This window comes from Amblyomma maculatum, chromosome 6 (assembly GCF_055883805.1).
Source record: "Amblyomma maculatum isolate TAMU_Amacu chromosome 6, ASM5588380v1, whole genome shotgun sequence".
In the NCBI taxonomy this organism is placed as follows: Eukaryota; Metazoa; Arthropoda; class Arachnida; order Ixodida; family Ixodidae; genus Amblyomma; species Amblyomma maculatum.
The window spans coordinates 11,659,264-11,680,089 of record NC_139349.1 but is presented as its reverse complement, the minus strand read 5'-3'; the positions used below and the strand labels follow the sequence as shown (position 1 = coordinate 11,680,089).

Here is a 20,826-nt window from a genome sequence, read left to right as displayed (position 1 = left end):
TCACACGACCCATGGAGCGTTATGTACGGTGTAGATTGTGAATAGTGAAGTTTAACACCCCGAAGCGACAGATGGACAGAAACAGTTGACGGCCCCGGCTCCGTCGAAACACGTGTAATCTCGCGGCCGGCACCAATCCCGTGATCTAGAAGAATCAACGCTATGCGTAGGTGTGAATAGCGGCCATCCGCCTTAATTCGCAAGTAAAGAAAAAGAAAAGAATGCACAGGTACAATTCGCAAGCATTTTTAGTGCGATACAATTACAGCCCGCACTCCGAGGATTTAGCCTTGCGCATGCGGTCCTCCTTGACCTTGAAAGAAAATGAAACATAAACACTCTATAACCGTGAGTGGGTTTCGACACCACCGCAGTGCGACGAGACATGACGGCAGCCGATCCCAAGTTTAAATGCCCGTCTCTCGCGCTGGATGCGCTCGTATTCACAAACTTCCATCCGTGCCCCGGAAAACACCACTATCTGCCCTCTTAAGGCGCGTTAAGCGGGGCCTTAACTTTTCTACTATGTTATAACTACGGTTCCCAATCACCGATTTCGCCTATATACCCTTGTACAAAGCGTGCTTGACTTTGAAAACCGAACCTTGAACAGAAACCGAAGTGAAACTAGACGTGCTAGCTCACCAGCTAACCCTCAATTAATCTAACCACAATTAATTGTCCATCATTTGTTTTCCACTCTATGAGAAACTTCGACCGTCACCCCAAGGACGCCATTCGCATATAACCCTGAAAAATAGAAGCAACACACACACACACACACACACACACACACACACACACACACACACACACACACACACACACACACACACACACACACACACACACACACACACACACACACACACACACACACACACACACACACACACACACACACACACACACACACACACACACACACACACACACACACACACACACACACACACACACACACACACACACACACACACACACACACACACACACACACACACACACACACACACACACACACACACACACACACACACACACACACACACACACACACACACACACACACACACACACACACACACACACACACACACACACACACACACACACACACACACACACACACACACACACACACACACACACACACACACACACACACACACACACACACACACACACACACACACACACACACACACACACACACACACACACACACACACACACACACAGAGAGAGAGAGAGAGAGAGAAACAAAAAAAAAAGGGGGGGGGGGGCTTCGTCGTTAAGGGATAGCAGACACGGACGATGTTTTTTTTTTACTTTTTTAATTTTTAAATTTGCTCTCGACGCACAGCCGGGGGACACCAGCTCCACTGTTAACGGTATGAGACGATAACGTTTCACACACACGACCAATGCTGTTTCACTTTTTAATTTTTTTTTGTTTTTATACACCCATACTTAGCATCAGCAAAGACTGGCTTTCCATTCTGAGCATCTTGGCACCTTCCTCATTACACCTGTTTCATTTTTCACATTTTTTCAATTAGTTCGTTGTTAAATTACGAACACTAAACTCCTTATTAATTAGCATCAAGTATTATCTTTTCAATGCGATCATTTTGACACCTTTGATCCCCATTTTTCAAATTTTCATTTATGCGATTACAGAAATTAATTGATCTATTACATACTGTATATGTTATTAACTAGCATAATCAAACATTGGCTTTCTATTCTGATCATTTTGACACCTTCGAACCACCATTTTTTCCAATTTACATTTCATTAAATTATTTCCATTAATTGATCAATTACATACGTTTTCATTACCTTCATCAAGCATTGGCTTTTCATTCTCAGCATTCTGACACTTTGGAAACCACCTTTTTCCACTTTTTAAATCAATTATCAATTAACTAGAATGATTTCATTAATTCGTTAATGCTTGCAACACACCGATCAATCATCAACCACTACAATTACAAATTACTATGACAGATTTTTTTCGACACTGTCCCCAAATTTTTCTGATACGTGGTACCGACCACTACTACTACTATAAGACTAGATTTTTTGCCCGCTCCAGGGCATGGCCATTTTCTACCGACTGAGGCGCCGCAGCGCCTGCACGGTAGCCACGATTAGCTAGCCTTCGGGCGGTGTAGGTTATTGGTAAAGGTATTTTCTCAGCACAGTTGTGTAGGAACAAGTTTATTTGCGTTATCGTAGAGTTGAAATCGATGCGTTATTTATGAGAATCACATTGACATTCACGTCGTGCTGGTGCTCGGCACGCCGCCGCGCTAATGCTGTCATTTCGGTACGGAGAAAACATTTTTGAACCATTACAAGCATTGCTCCTGCATACAGCTCACATATTATTTCATTTCCAATGCGCTCTTCATTCTTCCTGCCAGCCACAGCGAACCTCATCCATTAGGATGTGCGCCGCCTGCGGGGTGGTGGGCCAGACACATGAACTAATTATCGCTTAGTACTCATCTCAGTTGACAAACTAACATGAAACAAGTTTTATTGTGCTTTACTATATACCTATAGATTTCTTTTTATGCATGAATAATCTATAGCACCTATCAAAGTGCCGCGCCTGTTCGTCACACATGAGACAACTTTTTAAATCCTGCACGTACACGTACTGCCGTACATGCCAAAGAAAGAAACAGCAGCAAAGGAAATAGCTAGAGCATACAACAACTCAGTTTTCATGTGATATATCGAGTTTAGCTCCCCAAAGTGGCATCGGCTATGAGGCACGCCGCAGTGGAGTTCTCCGGAAATTTCGACTACCTGGGGTTCTCTAACCATGCGCTAACATCAAACACTACACGGGCGCCAATTCCGCTTCGCCGAAGAGCGGCCGTATACCACCGTGATTAAACCCGTGTGTTCGGGCTCAGCCACCACTGTGGGGCACAGCACCGTCTCACTATCCGCATTAAGTCTTGAATAAATTAATATTAGCATAGTAGCCAGCTATCGCAACTACTGAACTCGAAGCTATACTGGTGCGTGTGAAAGCGCTGCGCAGCCATTTGGACCAGCGTCATAGCATGCAATGAAACTGTGTTTATTTGTTGCCAATCAGGCAGATATACTAACAGCAAAGAGATATAGCGTCAACCGTTTTCCACGCCAAATCCTCTCCGAAGAAAATAACAATATGGATTGCTGGCGGTTATGCTTTCATTCCCGTAAAGGGACGGAAAGAGAAGCCCGACGACCAACCACTGGTGACCGAATACACGCGTTTTGCCCGAGCAACCTTCATCGCGAAGCGCGCCGATCTGGATACCTCTCACACCATGGAGTCAGATCAAACTTCAGAGAGAACTGTGGAATGTACAATGTAGAAAATCGAAAGCATGAGCTTAGCTGCTGCACACGGTGCATCACGTTTGCTCTCATTATGATTATCAACCAAATGCACCGTCATTATTATTATTGTTACTACTAATTGAAGCGTCTACTATCATCCTCACGGTAGACAAGGAGAATTATGATGCGCGTTTCACGATCCCGGGCGTCGCGCAGTTGGTTAAAGCGCTCGGTTGGGGATCCGAGGGGTGGAGGCTCGATCCTTGATGGAGAAAGAATTTTTATTTTTCTGGTGACGTTACAGTTTCATTTTCGGACGATGACGTCATTTGATTGAGAGCTATAGTGTGACCGGACGAACGAACGCCAGCAGTGTGAGCCATTAAAGGCTTTCGCATTAAAACGTCTGCAGCCTCGTGCACAAAATCAAAAAGGACAAAAAATCGCATTTATCGCATGCGAAGGGTAGAAATACAAAACGCCACCGCATTTCTGCGTATAAATGACGATTTCCAGATCGTAACCTGCACGGCAGACTAAGCCTCGGATATCGCGTCAACGAGGAAACAGTGCGCTTCCAATTGCTGCGGTACTCTCTGGAACAGGGAAAAATGCGAGTAGAGATGCACAGCACACGCCTACATACATAGGTGGTAGAGTGAGCTCGCTACAAAATTGCAGAACGGTTGCTCACAAACACGTATTCTACTCAAGACGACCGCGCGACCCGCATGCAGTCACCTGGCACAACCGACAGATGACACTAGCAGCCTGCGTGGTGTGAGGGTTAAAAAAGAAAATCGCCCCCCCCCCCCCCCCCCCCCCCCCAATTGAGAGATGAAGGAAAATAGTTTATATCAGTCAACATAACAGTATATACATTAGTTTGGGCTGTATAAAATAAATTGTCCTGCCCGCACTGTCTTAACAGTATAAACAGTGCGTACACGACGGAGCTCGGCGTCGTATTTTACAACGATGTCCGTGCAAAGGCACAATAAAATGACGCACGCAAGGATGGTGACATTTACCCGAGACAAGAAAAAAAAAAAAAAACAGCATTTTGAGCTGAAAGCGTTTAGCTACGCAACGCTGACCACTATAGGGCACCCGCAGGGAAGCAGCTGGCAAAGCTGAGCAGGAGTCGCATTCCCTCAACTGCACTGCTATAATGCTACCACCAAACTGACTGGTTGGCACTAGGAAAATAACAAGCAACCAAGGCGGCCGAAAGCCTTGTTTTCCTGCATGTAATGGGTATATTTAAGCGTTTAAGCAGCGTTTCCAAATGATTCAGAGGCATTCGAACTTCTGGTACACCCGGTAACCATTGGACTTCCGTATTGTCACATGAAGGCCCTTATATTTTCTTTCGTAACTAAGTCAAATCAGACTACCGATTGGCCGGGACGAGCGACGACAACCGGTCATATAAGAACAGAAATTCCCCCTCTGACATGCATGCTACGCAGGCAATTGTGCACCAAAGCGAACTAAGATTTTCTGATTGTGTATTGCACGTATGAGAGCGATTTCGTTACATCATTAAAATTTCATATCTTCCTTGTCGCATATAAGGCGGTTTTGTAAGCCATATCGAACGCGTGAATGACATTTCGAGAAACAATCAGCGCAATAGCCCGCTGTTCGCAATTTTTATGCAGACATTTTCTTCTCTTATACAAGCACAGTAACATAGATTATTTTTATTTTCGATATTTCTTGAACAATGCGCAACTTTCGAAGTAGAAGCTCTCTCCACAATAACCTGGGTATGATCAGTGGCTGCATATCGATGTCAGTATTTAAAGGAATTATGATACTATCAGAGAATTTTTTCATATGCGGAAAAAAAAGTTAATCGATATGATTTTCGGTTGGAAAACAAACAAGCTGCCTTTTTAAAATCCGCATATATTATTTAGGCGTGAAAATTTTTCCTTTCTATGGAAACAAACGGTGTCTAAACGCGTTAACATCAGTCGATAAATAGGGTGAAAGCTGCCAGAGAACTTACATGAAACAGCTCAACACGAACTGATTGGCCGGCACCTGAACCGTCGGTGGTCTCTTGTTACCCACAGCCTGCATGGTCGCACTAGACCCGCTCACTGTGAATGATAATCTCCATCCCACTCAACTACGCTGCACTGACACACCGCCCTCCCTTTTTCTAGATACGAATATTGCCGAGAACCTTATCAGAATAAGTGTCACATGGGAGCCGTTCTTTATCGAGAAGAGGTCCGAACGGTCGTCTAGAGCGATAAAGCTGCGCATAATACGACGCTTGACATCGCTGCCAGGCGTAGATACGCAGTCGTCGGACTCCGTTGAAACGTTACCTGGCTGCTCGTAGTCTACTGCCCTTCGTTCGTACGAAGCTGACCTTACATCGTGAAGCCGAAGTCGCACACGGACTACGAGCGACTCCGTACTTGTGGAGGGCTCTTCGAGCTCATGCACGGGGTCTTAGCTAGCACGTATACAACACACGGGGGTTGCCTGTTTTTGACCCTTTTCGACATGAGCGGCACACGATATACTTGGATCTTCAAGACTTTTCAAACTATGTAAAACAGAAGGCAGAAGAAAAAAAAGATGACAGAAATGAGACTGTAAAATCCACATAAGTATGGCCCTATGTTCCTTGCGCTCAGGAGGTACTGGCGAAAATGATCCCCTTTCTATTGATCCCACGGAGCTTAAAATAAAAGAAAAAGCGTGTCGTTTTTTCCTCTCTTAGTCGAGAGCTTCCCAAGCATATTTAGTAATCCCCCAAGCGCAATATGGTAATTAAAAAGTGCCCCAAGCCTACGCCGACCTAAGAGCTCTTAAGCTACAAGCACTTCCCTCGTACCCACGAAGTTAAACCCCTACTTTTAAGCCTTGACATCATACGCAACAACGATATGTTGCATTATATCAGGGTCATTTGTTTAACCTACACCAGCTACACCAGAGTAGGAAATCTCCTATACGTATACAATGAATTTTTGCTGCACTGGTGTAGCTGGTGTAGGTTAAACAAAAGGCCCTATCATCAGTTACCACTGCGTCACAAGTCCTCAACCGCTACTAGTATCAGCAAAGAGCACAGACAGCGCGAAAAAGATGATGTAGGTACGCAAGCATACTTACGAGATCAGCCGCATGGAGCTCGCCGAGTGTTTACGTCCCCGCGAAGCGCATCACGCCCCCTTTACTCCAATTCCTCCGCTTGTGCAGACACGAGAGGTCGGGCCTTGGCGCCAGCCGCGACACGTGCACGCGAATGGACATCCATCTATGCTGCAACGACGCCGCCGCGCAGCAGAAAACTCCTCTCGAATAAGCACGATGAGGTAGAGCAAGAGAAGAAAGCGGCCATTCCTCTGCGACTCGAAGACGCGTCGAGGAATCCTCGCGCACCCGTCGACGCGAGGGGTGGCACTCCCTGCGTGCTCCATCAACTCGGCTTCCGCCAATGATACACACTTGCCCGTACGTTTCTGAACGGTGGCGACCAGTCTCGCTCAAGGTGAAAAACGTTCTATAGTCGAAGGCCGAAAAACGCTCTCACCCTGGCTACAGGAGAGTGACACAACAGGGTGCATTGAAGGGGTAAGGACACACTGCATTATTCTCGCCTTTTTTGGTATCTTGCCCGAGGCGAGCGACGTCGCGGTGTGTGCAGAAAGGGAACACCAGACGATATTGGTTTAATGCCCCGTTGAATGTAGGCAACGGGGGACGCACTGCTGAGGATTGCTGGAATGATTTTGTTAGCGGTAAAAAGCACTCAGGCACAAAGAACACGATGCACAAACACACGAGGGTGTTCCTAGTGTATCGTGTTCCTTGTATCCGTGTTTTTTTTTCTTTTTTTTTAACCGCTAACCGCGAGTGTCCCATGCGTATCGTGTACTTTGTGTGCGTGTTCTTTTTTTTCTTTACCGCTAAAGAAATGATTCCAGCAAGTGATTACCAACTAGAAGCATTTTAACTGGTGAAGAACTAAGGATTAATTTTGACCGCCTGAAGTTGTTTAACCTGCCCTGACAAAGCGCAGCAATGCGCCGTATTTGTCAGTTTTTACCTTTTCGCCACCATCGAAATGCGGCCGCCGGAGCAGCAGCCACCATGGTCTGAGCAGGCGAACAACAAAGCCGCTAAGGCCAGCGCGGCTGGTCAAAGAAGAATGTGGCCGAGTTGGACGACGACATAACATGGTGGAATGGAAGTGGGCGCTGTGCAGCTATATATATATATATATATATATATATATATATATATACAAGCAGATAAAAGAAGGGAAAATGAGGGTGCTCGTTATAATACATGAAGGAAAGAAGCCAACAGTCGGCGAGGCCAAGGAAAGCATTGGGGATTGCACTTTGTCTTCTTTTTTTAATTTTTACTTCGGTAATCACATAAATTAGCAATGTAATCTGTTAGGGGAGAGATAATTAAACACAAAGTAGAAGGAAAAGTAAAAGGAAGTACTATATATAGTACCAACATCAAAACATAACAAAAATTAAAAAAAATATCCCCACGTTTGCCTTGGACTCGCAGACTAGGCTGAGACATTGGGTGGAACCGGTTTTTATTATTTATTTCTATTACTACAAAGTCAATGATCGCGCCTTCATAACTGCGTTCTGTTTGTGCGAGACGATAAATATGTCTTAAGCAACGACATTTGTGAGTTGCAAGGGGCCTAGTTTTCCGACGACGAGAAAATCCGATGTACAGACGCAACAAAAATAATATCAACAATGATATATAGCCCTTCGCCTTTTGTTTGGTTTTGGTTTTGTGGGGTTCAACGTCCCAAAGCGACTAAGGCTATGAGAGACGCCATAGTGGAGGACTCCAGAAATTTCGACCACCTGAGGTTCTTTAACGTGCACTGACATCGCACAGCACACGGATGCCACTCCGTTTCGCCTCCATCGAAGTGCAACCGCCGAGGTCGGGTTCGAACCCGGGTACTCCAGCACAGGTGGTGGCGGCGGCGGCAGCGGTGGCTGTTGTTGTTGTTGTTGTTGTTGTTCAGTTACACGTGCTTATCCTTTCCTTTGCAGGGTGGCTGCTGATTACAATAAATTAAATGTCTTGCATACCTAATAAATTTATCGCCGGGAGTTCAGATAATAATCGCAAGAAATGAGTTCCTGAGACTTGAAGCTTAAAACCCTTTCGTGAACACATGTAATCGGAAGCAGTATTTGGCTATCTACACTGCAGTCTTTCGGAATAAAATCCGAAGCACTTTCTGCGCAAAAAAAAAAGGAAAAAAAAATTGTCTTTTCCCACAAAGAAGGTCAATTCATCACAAAAATTCTAGGGGGAATTTTGGACAACTAAAGTGCGATAAGGCGATAGCCTCTATTCGTTGTGGTCCAAAACAATCCTCTACCCCCCCCCCCCCCCTCCCCCTCCCCCAACACCTCTTTCTCTCTTGTTTCACTCCCACCTTCCTCCTTTTCCTTAAAAGATTGCGACAGATACCGCGCCTTTTATTTCCTATAAACCAAGTTTGAAAAGCCGCTGATGTCTGCTGTATTGCGCGTCTGCTCCTGTAAGCTGTGTGGTGCGGCGTTCCAGGAAGCGCCAGATGAAAAGCGCCGCACGGACGCCTAGGCCGGACGCCCGGCGGGGTCAGCTTCGTATATGCGTGAATCCCCTGGTGACATTATGACGTCGCCAAGTGATGAAGTCATAGTCACCAGTCATCTCTGTCATTATCACCATCACTAGCTACCACTATCATTATCGGTCACTATACTAGTACTACCCCTCCGGTCTCCATGGCAACTGCGCTGGCACGACACTAGACAAGAAAATTAAGATACATCTCCCACGAGGCCGGCGTGGCTGTCAGGATGATTGACAGTTATAGTGTGACCGAACGGACGACAGTATAAGCCATTGAAGGCTTTCGCCTTAATAACAAAATATTCATAATAATAGCAGGTTGCGCGTTTATGCGTGTATTAATTAACGAACAGCAGACAGGAGACACTGAAACCGTTACCACGGCACTTAGGATTCGCTGAATGCACACTGACTGGAAAGTTTTCAGAGGGCTTGCAGAGGTGACAAAGTTCGTTATCGCTGAAGCGATTGCTGTAAAAGTTCCAATCCCCTGTAATCATATAAAATAGCGAGAGAGGGTACGCGCGCTTCACTCTTCCAGGTATTCGCAGTTTCTCTCAGCACGCTTCAGGCGTCGTCGTTTCGCGATCACTGAGGATCGGGCTCAACTTGCTCACAGCTGCGAACAAGGAAGAGCGGCGGCCGCTCACCCGAGCACGGCAGTCTTTTAACAAAGAAAGCAATAAACAGGCTGCGGCGAAGCAATCTGCATGTATTAATTCATAGCTCGTTCATCCGCCCTTGCCTTGCTTCTTTTTCTGCGGGGCGGAGAAGTGCTTTCACGGATGATTGATGGCCGGATAGCCGGAGAGGAACTATGGGAGAGGGACAACCCCTACAGAACATCAGTACGAAGTGGTTGGCTCTGGCCACGTAACGTTTTGTGCACATGAAAAGGGATAGCAGCGTAGTTGAGAAGCGTGCACAGTGCCATTAATGGCATTGCATAGTCGTCACGTTTCCCAGGAAACGCATGTGCGTCAAATGTTCCGAACATAACAACAGGAACAACGACAAAAGAATGTCGTACCCCGCTGGGGTGGCGCAGTGGTTACGGCGCTCGACTACTGCGGCCAAGGGTGCGGGATCGAATCCCGCGGCCCCGGCGGCGCAGACTTTCAATAGAGGCGAAAAGCAAGACTCCCGTGTGCTGTGCGATGACAGTGCACGCTAAAGAACCCCTGGTGGTCGAAAATTCCGGAGCCCTCCACTACGGCGTCTCTCATATAGCCTGAGTCGCTTTGAGACGTAGGAACCCCACAAACCAAACCAAATCAAACCAAAAGAACGTCGTGTCATTTCACTCCCAGGAGGAAAGAAAGATTTGTTTAGATTTTATTTGGTGAGCCATACTACGAAATACAATAGCGCATATATCGGATATTAATTTACATCGTGTTGATCGAAAATGTGGTTTAAGATACGTCAAATATACGCTTGATATGGTAGGCTCATTGAATTGGCTTTTCCGCATTGTTTATGTATCAAATGGCGCCGCTGCGGGTGGTATCGGCGCCGAAATAACTTCTACATCACCAAATCTTTAATTAATGCATAAGAAATGCAAACGAATGTGTGTGTGTGTGTGTGTGTGTGTGTGTGTGTGTGTGTGTGTGTGTGTGTGTGTGTGTGTGTGTGTGTGTGTGTGTGTGTGTGTGTGTGTGTGTGTGTGTGTGTGTGTGTGCGTGTGCGTGCGTGCGTGCGTGCGCGCGCGCGCGCGCGCAATGCGGAAAAGCCAAAAATGCCGAGAATACAGCAAACTATTAGGTGATTTCAGTTACACCTCTTTCAAGGCCATGATGTCCGCCTTACATACAATCCACTTGCCCAGAACCCACCAGTGAATTCATCGTAGTTTTTACTGTGAAAGAATACGCTCACTATAGCATCGACCAACATCTTGTCTGATCTTGTTCGCGCTTTCTCTATAATTGGCTAAACTGTTTTATGAGGGCACAATGGCTTGGCCTAGCTAGCGCGGGTAATTTAAATTAGGTCTGCTTCAGCGCGCGAGTCTCTGACGCGTGAGCCACCGCGGTGGGTGCTCTCAAGTCGTTATAACCATGTTTAAGTAGGGTAAATCAAGCCATTTGATGCGCTAGCTAGGTCCCAGATGGCACCACAAGCCCGTGGCCTGTCCAGTGGCCTGCGCGATTAAGCATGCCGTTGTACAGGAGCTGAAGACCATGGTCTAACATTCGCCATGTGACGCAGCGGCTTCTAGATTATTTATTTATTTTATTTACAATACTGCCAGTGTCTAGTTGAGATCATAGTAGGTGGGCATTACATTCATAATATCGAAAAAATAATGCTGACAAGAATTAAAGCAGCCCTAAAAAAATACAGTATTAGGCAATTCTTAAAGCACAAAAAACTGAAAATGTGTTATCAAATTCGCGCAAACAGCTCACAAATAAAGAACACACACAAGTTCAAAAACGAAACAATGGGATAACAGGCTGTCGAGTGTGTTAAACAAGCGAACGAAAAAAAAGAAAGCGAAATTTGTAACCGAATAATTTCAGCTCAAACCGTGGCCTGTAGTTTGGAACAAAAACATGAAAATGAATCAGCGTTAGTAACAGATGAGTGCAGACAATTCCATTCGCTTGTTACCAACGGGAAGAAAGAATGTTTAAATGCATCACTGCGACATGAAAATTCGGTTAGCGTGAACGCGTGATGGTTTCTTAACTCTCGCTTACGTGATAATGAAACATACTGTGATAAGTCGATGTTCTCTAAGCTGAAACGGCAGCTATCCGTGCTTTCGCACTATAATCGGTTTAACCGAGATAATTATTGATCTCTTTTAAGATGCGTAAAAATAATAAGTCACCTAGTACAGGTTCTCTAGCTTGTTTGTATAGATTTGTTGTTTATTTTTTCCCCAACGTGAATGTTACATTTTTGTCCGTGTGCGTTCTTGAGGACAAAAAAGAGATTCCTGTGACTACCAAATATTGGAAATATTTAAAGTATTCTGATGTCAGTCACCATAAAACGCTAGCCAATTTGAACTCAGTAACTGAACATAAAAAACTGCTTATCTCATGATGCACTGGCTCGTATACTCTCAAAGCCCTGTCAAAAAGATTGCGCGCTTTCTCTGCCGGTCTCGGGCAATCGGCTAGCGCTGGACATGTTCACGGCATTGGTATATGTCCCAGGGTATACGATACTCTGCATCACCGTGCTCTGCATTAATCAAACAATCGCAAAGTGTCTCAGAAGCGAGCACTTCCACTCTGTCTACATTTCTCTTTTTCGCGTTTCCACGCAACACCACGAAAGAAGGGAGTGCTGCGCGCCGCTGTGCTTCCTCCTCGATCTCACCGCGGGCCGCAAGGTTCCGAAAACAAGATCAAGGGTCATGTGCAAAGCAGATCTTCCCGGTCGTCGCCGGCGTGAGAGAACGCGCAAACGCACGACCTTTGCCACCTCTTCCCTCACTCAGCCCTGCCCTCCCCCGCCATCGGACAATCGAGGGAGAACCAGTTGAGATCGGGACTGCGGACAGCTCGTCAAAGGAGGTCACGTCACGCTGTTCAAAGGGAGCGCAGGCTTCTCAGCTCATCACACGGTCCGGCCGCTAGAGGTACTCGCTGGCCTCGGCGCAGCAAGAAGAGGCCGAAGCGCAAGCCGCAGAAATAACGGCACGAACAGACAGACACGGACAGGCTGCCCACATAACGCGACGCGTGCACTCACGCATTTTGCGCGCTCAGACAGAGGACGGGGAGAACATAAAGCAAATAAAGAGGAGACAGCAAAAAGGAGGGACAGCTCAAGGACACAAGGCGGAGCATACTTTTAAAACGGCGGAGCGAGCGCAGTGCCGATGCGGTGCGAAAAGGGGCCAGCGGTGGCACGCAACCTCTCTCTAGACCGCCGAGCTCTCGTCCGCCCAGCAGTGCACAATGCAAGGCGCGGCTTCGTGCGTAGTCATCGCGAAATACGCGCCGAACCGACGGAGGTCCGGCGCGAGGCACGCGAGGAGGAGGGAAAAGTTGAGCGTTGGAAAACAATCAAAAGAAAAATTTTGAACGGACGGACGGGAGCCACGCAAACGGCCGCCACCGTTCGCTGCTTTCGTTGCAGGCAGACAATGAGATACTCGCACGTTCGGTGAAAGCAACGGGCTGTAACATTCCTTGGCGCTACTTCCAGCCTCCGGGCACCGAGTGATGAGGCTTGTAGCGTGACTGCCGAAAATTCTACCAGCATAATTGCTTCCTAATTCTGCAATCCTGCACTTTTGTTGGCTTTGAGAGCATCGGGAGCGGAAGAAAAGAAGCTCCTCAGCCGGGTGGTGGTGGAAAACCATCTATATCAGATACAAATACAGGAGGTTACGCATCAACCCGCCGGCATGCGTTGTCGTCCCTCGCGCCCAACAAACAGAGAGCAGTTGGAAACCGAGCCCCGTTTAGCTCGGAAAGGTGTGAGTTTGGTGACCTCAGTACGCGAGCCATGGACACATGGCCAGCCCTGATGTTTCTTTCCGCTTTCCTGCTTTCGGGAGGCGTAACAGACAAAAACCGAAGACATTTTTTTTTTTTTTTCGCGGGTAAAACCTCAGGCGGAAAGAAGAGATACAGGGCATTCTGGAGAGGGATTGCACTTTGGCGTGAAACACGTTGTGTAGGAGGCTGGGCAACGAAGAGGCCGGCAGGAACAATAAGCAAGGCGCGGCGTCTCGACAGGAAGCTGTAGCAATTCGCACTATGCACGTGCAGAAAACAAAAGCCGCATATATTGCCGAACACGGCGCGGTCTTTCTCTCTTCAGGCGGACAAGACGCATTCAACGCGAGACGCAGGGCGTACACGCGTCGGCCCGGACGAGGTTTAAATCTAACGTCTGCATGCATGCAATAAGAGCCTGGAAAATGCTAAGGAAGCGCTAGATTATCTATTTCCCTTTATTTCTCCCTGCTTTCTATCTTCGCTTCTATTAATTAAAAAAACAAGGCTGGTCCAACTTCGGACAAATCGGTAGCGATACTGCTACAGCAGTTTCGTTTAGAGAGATGCTTGCCACATTAAAATGTTTCAATTCGGAGCATTTTGGAAGAAAACAAATTTATGAGCAGTTCGGAGCACCTTAATTTCTAGTCTGGAACATCCCAAGCTATACCATACAGCATGTCGATCTTAGGTTTCAAATCTCTTCACGTCACGAATGGCGCATAATGCTAGAAAGGTTAGTTTGGAATGCAAACAGCGTTAAACCCTTATATTTTCTCAAATGGCACAAAATCGCCCGACCGGTCCACAGATCCAAGTTTTATGCTGCACAGTCAAAAAGGAGATACATTGTATAAATATTTCATACAATGTTTACCTAACGAGCACAACTTCTGACATCGCGACAACTGCGCGATGTCAGAAGTTGCCGAACGAGGCTGGACTGGCGACCACAAGGTAATCCAATGCTATGTACACAACATAGCATTACATTGGTGTGTTCATGCTTGAATCTCTGTGTATTGTAGGTCTTTATTATCTCCTCGGCATCTTTTTGTTACTTATTGCTGTTATATTGTTATTTATTCTCACATACAATTTGATAATTATGTTCTGACTGCATTTTTTGTAGTGCTGACGTGTCTTTCGTGCTAGTGTCTGTTCTTGAGTGCTGTGTCGCATCCACTTAAAATCCCATTTCTGGAAGCTGGTAATGTGAAAAATATTGTTATCTGTGTCTATGTGCAATGACTGTCGTGCCAAACTGTGTATGAGGCAAGAGCCCCTGTCAGGCATTATTCTGCCTTTTGCTCTTGCTCCTATTTCTTTCTGATAAATAAATAAATAAATAAATAAATAAATAAATAAATAAATAAATAAATAAATACTTTTAATACCACCACCACCACCAGGCTAGAAGACCAGGCTAACCAGGCGAACGCCCCCGTCAGCGCTTCCTTCCCTCGGGAAGGACCGGCCCTGATGTATAGGGTGCCTTGACGTCAGGCAGCGCTGGCATCGAGGCAGCCTGCCCTCATTGGGGACACATACCCCACGAGCGCTCCTGCGTGCTGAACATGTTGCATACACGATCACGTACGCGTGAGCCGATATCACCCCACGCGCTAAGCTCGAAAATATGCGAAGGCAGAGGAAGAAGTTGCGGAGGAGAGTGTAGAGGATTGCCTCTGTATAATACAAAAGCTTGAAATGGCCCAGCCGACGGGAATTGATCTCCAAAACAGTTGCACCTTGCGTTCCGTGTATGTTAGATGCATTTTTTTTTCTTTCTCTCTCTCGTAGTAGTAGTAGTCAGCGTCCTGTGACTCCGCGCCTCACGAACGCAGCTACTCTAAACCTGCACAACATAGAGCAAAATGACGCCCAGCCTCTTGCAGGTGTACGCTACTGAAACAGGAGGAGGCGGTGAGGTCAGAAGGCAACCGACGCGTTTCCGCTTGTACGTCGAAACCTGCGGGCAAAGAAATGCCCCCTTTTCCCCGTTCGCCGTCTACTGCGGCCGTATCGAGCAAGGGGAGCTGCAAAAGACTGCATGCCGAAGAAACAAAGGTGGAGCGACTGCGGGCAGATTCCGTAAGACAAAAATAATCCCATCAGTATACACTTGTAACAACCTCAGCCCACCTCCCCGCGGTAGGTTTGGAAAATCAGCGACCTCTCCGCATGTTAGCGAAGGTCTTATGCTGTTCTTGTCTTCGTCGATGCTATAAATGACGACATTATTATCCACCATCTTTCGACCCTTCGCACAGGTCGTTCGAGCGAGCTCGAAAAGAATTATGTACCAGCTTCGGCCCCTTTCCCTACCTTTCGCTGAAGTGCAAACTCCCTAGAGGACAGATCGAAACGAAATGACACGGACCAGTGAGCCCGTGCCAGGTCGCGTTATAACAACCCGCGACTATTGCGAGGAAATTCCTCCGAACAAATACACCTTCCGGGTTCACTAACCAACCAGATCAGCGTGAGGCACGTATGCACACCTACATCGGTCGGCCGTTTGTGCCGACTTCGCGCACGATCCACGGGCGCGGTCAGACACCTCCGCGCGAATAAAAAAGCGCCTGACCGTGTGCTCGCTGGAAACAATGTCAATGCCGTTCCAAGCCGCCCCCTTTTCCGGTTTACCCAACCATGCAACTGATCGGCGTCCGCTGCATGAGAGCCTAGCGGCCGACGACAAAGCAAGTGCCGCAAATGAACAACACTGAAGTGAAGTGCCACTGCCGCTCCCGTGGCTCCGAAGAAGTGTACAGTATACATTCAGCCGCCGTGCAAGTCCGCCCCCGTTTTATCCGCCCCATGTGGCCCAAAATAGCACGTCAAACATCCCGCACAGGTTTCTCCCCGCACCTGTCGAGGCAAGAACCATCCACGATGCGCCCGCCTAGCACCTGATGTTACGTCCACAGGGTTTCTCAATATCGCCTACACGGTTCTAGAGCGATAGGCTCTAGATCCCTGCAAGGCTCACTAGGTGCTTCATTTGTCGCCAAATAAAGCCTCTCTATCTCTCTAGAAGCGGCGCTGCGTTCGTTCATCGTTCGCTGAAATTATCGTACTTGGCTCGACTCGCAGCTTGAGGAAAAAAAAAAGAAAAAAAAAAAGAAGATTAGATTGTTAAAATACAACTTTCCTCGTGGCGAAATGCTTGACTAATTTCCGTGGGAGGCTAATTGTACCAAACATTTTACTCGCAATGGTCTCGTTAAAATACAGCGAGAAACGCGTTACATTAGAATAATTTATTCTGCGTTCAAAGGGAACCATCGCAGCGCACATGCTTCAAAAACTGTGCCGTGCTTAACCAAACACTGGCCGTGTTGGGACGCTAGCTCGCACTTCCGGGTATTCCCCCGTGACGAAACCCTCTTCGAAACGAAAGAAAATCGCATGCACGGCGATTACTCCGAGAACTCCGTCTCAGTCCAAACACCACGGAGCGGAGTGCCAAGAGCGATTCCCGATTCATTTTTCGGGCTGCGATGATCGCAGGCAATGACGTAGAAGGAAACAGACAGGCAGGAATCCCGCCAAGCACATACCGCTCCCTGGCTAACATGATCAAAAGAGAGCGAGCGGTTGTTTGCTGTCGCAACATAAGCCGGCGACGTCAAATGCCTTGCAGGATGCTTTTAGGAGCACCAAGAGTCGAGAAAAAAAAAATTACTTGCCTTTATTTGAAACCATAACTGTTATATTCATGTACTTTGTGAAACATTTCGCCGCAGTAGATAGCGCCACGCTACCAGTGCTTACTCATGAGCGCGACAAAATAAACCAGGTCTGGCTACTCAAGAGCATCAACAGCTGGACAAGTTGATTGCCAAAATGTATGTTTTTAGCACTAAAAACAAACATAATATCGCAAAAAAAAATAGCGAAAACTATTTTGCCTTGGGCTAGCATGTTTGGGTAGCAAGAGTCGTCAAGTATCTACGCTCTGATGTAACACTCGTCAGCTTCAGTGCAAAAGGCTTGCGTGTGTTTAGCGCGAAGTGAAGAATGTAAATGACGGCGAGAAAACACGTCAACAAACTCGGCCATGTTTCTATTCTTGGCTGTCGTTTTTTGGCAACGCATACTCACAGATCGAGTTTATCAAGGCTCAATATGAAACTGACATTTGACTGAATGGTGCAACGGGATTTGCCAGAGAAAAAAAAAAAAAAAAAAGATTTATTTTGGCAAACAAAGCTAAAGCAGCATTACCTAACAACTCAATTATTAACACACATCTGAAACCAATGTAAACACGCCAACAAAAGTGTCCTCTCGCAAATATGAGAAACCGCGGGGTCGGACATAAGCAGGCAGAGAGATAAAGTACCACAAGATATGCGTAGCCGCTATCAACAAGCAAGCCGGAAAAGCAGCGCGCACGTGAGGAGCCACCGAACAGAAAAAAAAAGAAAAAAAAAAAAAGAAAAAAATATATATAACAACACAGGAGAGTAAAGTCTGCCTGACAAGCCTTTGCTGCACAAAAGGTTGGTGCCTTTGTCAACGCGGAAACAGCTGCGCACAAATGCAAACTCCGGTACCACGTCAACGTCTGCAATTCTGCTTCTATGGACACAGTTCACCGCCAGCCAGCCACAGACACGCGTCACTGACTGCGGTAGCAACGACTGAAGCCGTTAAAAATTTTTTCCCAGGCGTATATTATGTAGGGCATTTAATTTTATTCAATGCAATTTTTTTCTTCACATCTGTCAAACACATCTGTGGTTATCCGACCCAAGTTGGAAACCCTTTCCAAGAAACCGTGAATATTAATTACTCATATCACACTTGTGGTTAATCCACTCTGACAAAAACCTGCACAAAAGAAAATGAAACGCTCTGTGCATTGTATGATCCGCATCCTCACCGTGGAAGGCGCATCACTGGCAACGAACGGCCCATAGAGCGACGCCCCGTATTCGAGTTGCGTCTCACGCACTGGGCTCCGTAAACGGGGCCCCTACTAAAAACACTCTGACGACAGCTAACAAGCACCGCAACAGGCTCCAGACAGGAATGGTCGCCGACGAGCACACACTGGTCAGCACAATCCCGTACTGAACGGAGGCGGATAAAGAGCAACAAAAGGAGGCACCGGCGGCGAAGTGAACGGCGACACTTTGCGGCGCCCGCAAGCGCGAGCTATATCATGTCGAAATCGGCAGTCGGTCGTGTGCTGGCGGCCAGTTCACTCTGCACCGGAGGGATCGAAGCAAGAAAAAGCAAAACCTTGCGAATAGCGTGCGAGGTACAGTATAATAGTTCACTTGTGCAGTCAGGTCACGTTTGTCAAACCTGCCCATTACTTGACTGCACTGGCCAGCATATCCTTATACGTGGGTCGCCTTCTTCGGAGATGGCCACTACCGCCGACATTGCGTAACCACTACGGTTCCACGTACCGCAATTTTTAGGCGGGGGAAATGAGCTCTGTTAACGTTTTTTTTTTTTTTTTTTTCCTGCCATTTTTAGCTTTTAAACTTGCCTTGCTCAAGTACGGTACGCGACGTCAGGACGCTTCATCGCCGCGTTTCCGTCACTTTCAGTCGGTTTTCGGCATCCGACCTCGATGGGGACAGGACATTTATTGCAACTACGGGGCGTTCGAGTAAAGGGAGTCTTATGATGTACTGATGCTGGCGGTACAGACGCGCTATTTTGTATAAACCGAGAGTTCGAATCAAGCGAGTCCGAGTTAATGGGACTCCACCTTGTTACACGCACCTTGGAGACAGGGAATTCTAAAGTTAAGGCGACAGCTTGAGAGGCATTGCTTAATCATAAACGACAGCCGCAAAGCTTGTTTACCTCTTCCTGATAAGGAGAAAATCTCCTTTGTGCCGGTCACGTAAAGAAGTCTTATAGATCTTATCTTTCCCGGGTCGCTGCTGTGATTGTCTTGAAAAAGCGCACGGATTTACAACGGTTAGTGGCGTTTCACAGTGCTATTAAGAAGTAAGCAGTTTCCCTTTTCGTCTGCCTCCCGGGTCTTGTAATCGACACCTATCGATCTATTTTGTCTATAATACAGCGGCACGAAATGTTTACGCAAAAAGAATGAAATTATCGCTCAGGTCTGCTTTTCGTTCTTTCCAGGACCACTTTCAGACAGCACGCTTTCCAATCAGGGACAACGATTCCCAAGAAGAGACTAACGAGCCAGTCTGCCTGGCTCAGAAGAAGCCATTACCAAACGTAATCTCATGCCTGCTCGTTTCAAGCAGTCACAACCAGGGAGCAGTACGCAAACCACTTGAATCTGCACAGCACTCTTGTAGTGGGATATTTCCACTGCTCACTCAACGCTGGATTTGCTTAGAAGGCTGCGTCGATCGCGGATAAGACGGGGACAGAATTATGAAAAGCTACGCACTTGAATTGTTTTCCTTATCGTATAACAAAGTCGACGAGAAAAGGTCGATGCGCGATCGACGTATTGGTACTGAGAAATGCGCGGTCAGGTCTGCCACACAAGAAAAGACGAAAGGTGAGGTTACGACAACGGGACGTTGTAGGTTCAACATATCAGCATGAATCGAAGCGGTAAACGCCATCTGCACCACCTACGGTTGCTCGGCCACTGTTCGCCAACCGACGCACATCGATACTCCGGACGAGGGCGCGGGTTTTGCACCCGATAAAGGCCAAAATGCAAAAACAGCGACGAATGAAGCAGGTGTACGTCAACAACCACCCTGTTATCCGGACGATAAGGATGCGAGGCGAAGTCTGGTGCGGATTTTAGAATACACATCTAAATTATACATGTAGAGGCCCAACCTACATGCGAATTCGGAGCAATGCCAAGTCGATCAATCCTGTTTTCCTGATAAAACGCTACATGCTTATTAAGGAAGCCATAGAAACTCATTGCAAGATCGGTAAGGCTTCTTAGCTCGTCGCTTGTGGCTTCATTTCGAACATGCACGAAAGATGCTTTCAAAGCAGATGTAACAGTAGTGGTCCTATTTATTCTAGAATAAAAGTTGGATATGGGTTCTGCCTTATTTTCTGCGACAAAACTCGACCATGGAACTTTGGCTCCCACGTGGACTTCAGTATCTGCACTGTCTCCTCCGTAAAGCAAACATAACGCTATCCTATCCTCCCTGCGAAACCGCTAACGATACCGTTTGCTATGTTTTACCCTCGTTATCAGCTAAAAGTTAATACAAGTTGGGTGATGAGCGCGGCAACGGCACGTTCGATCTCGAGCACACAGAATTCAGAGCTTGACCATGCACACAGCAATGAATTCGTAAAAAAAAAGGAAAAGGAAAGAAAAAAGAAAAAAAAATGCAACTCAGCTAAAGCGACATCCCGAAGGAAAGGG

General features: G+C 46.9%; 1 protein-coding gene across 1 annotated transcript in view; it reads right to left on the bottom strand.

Moving 5' to 3' along the window:
• The window catches only part of LOC146185077 (protein Aster-B-like), a 128,862-nt gene that overhangs the window by 106,771 nt on the left and 1,265 nt on the right, over nt 1-20,826 (bottom strand). The window lies entirely within an intron of this gene.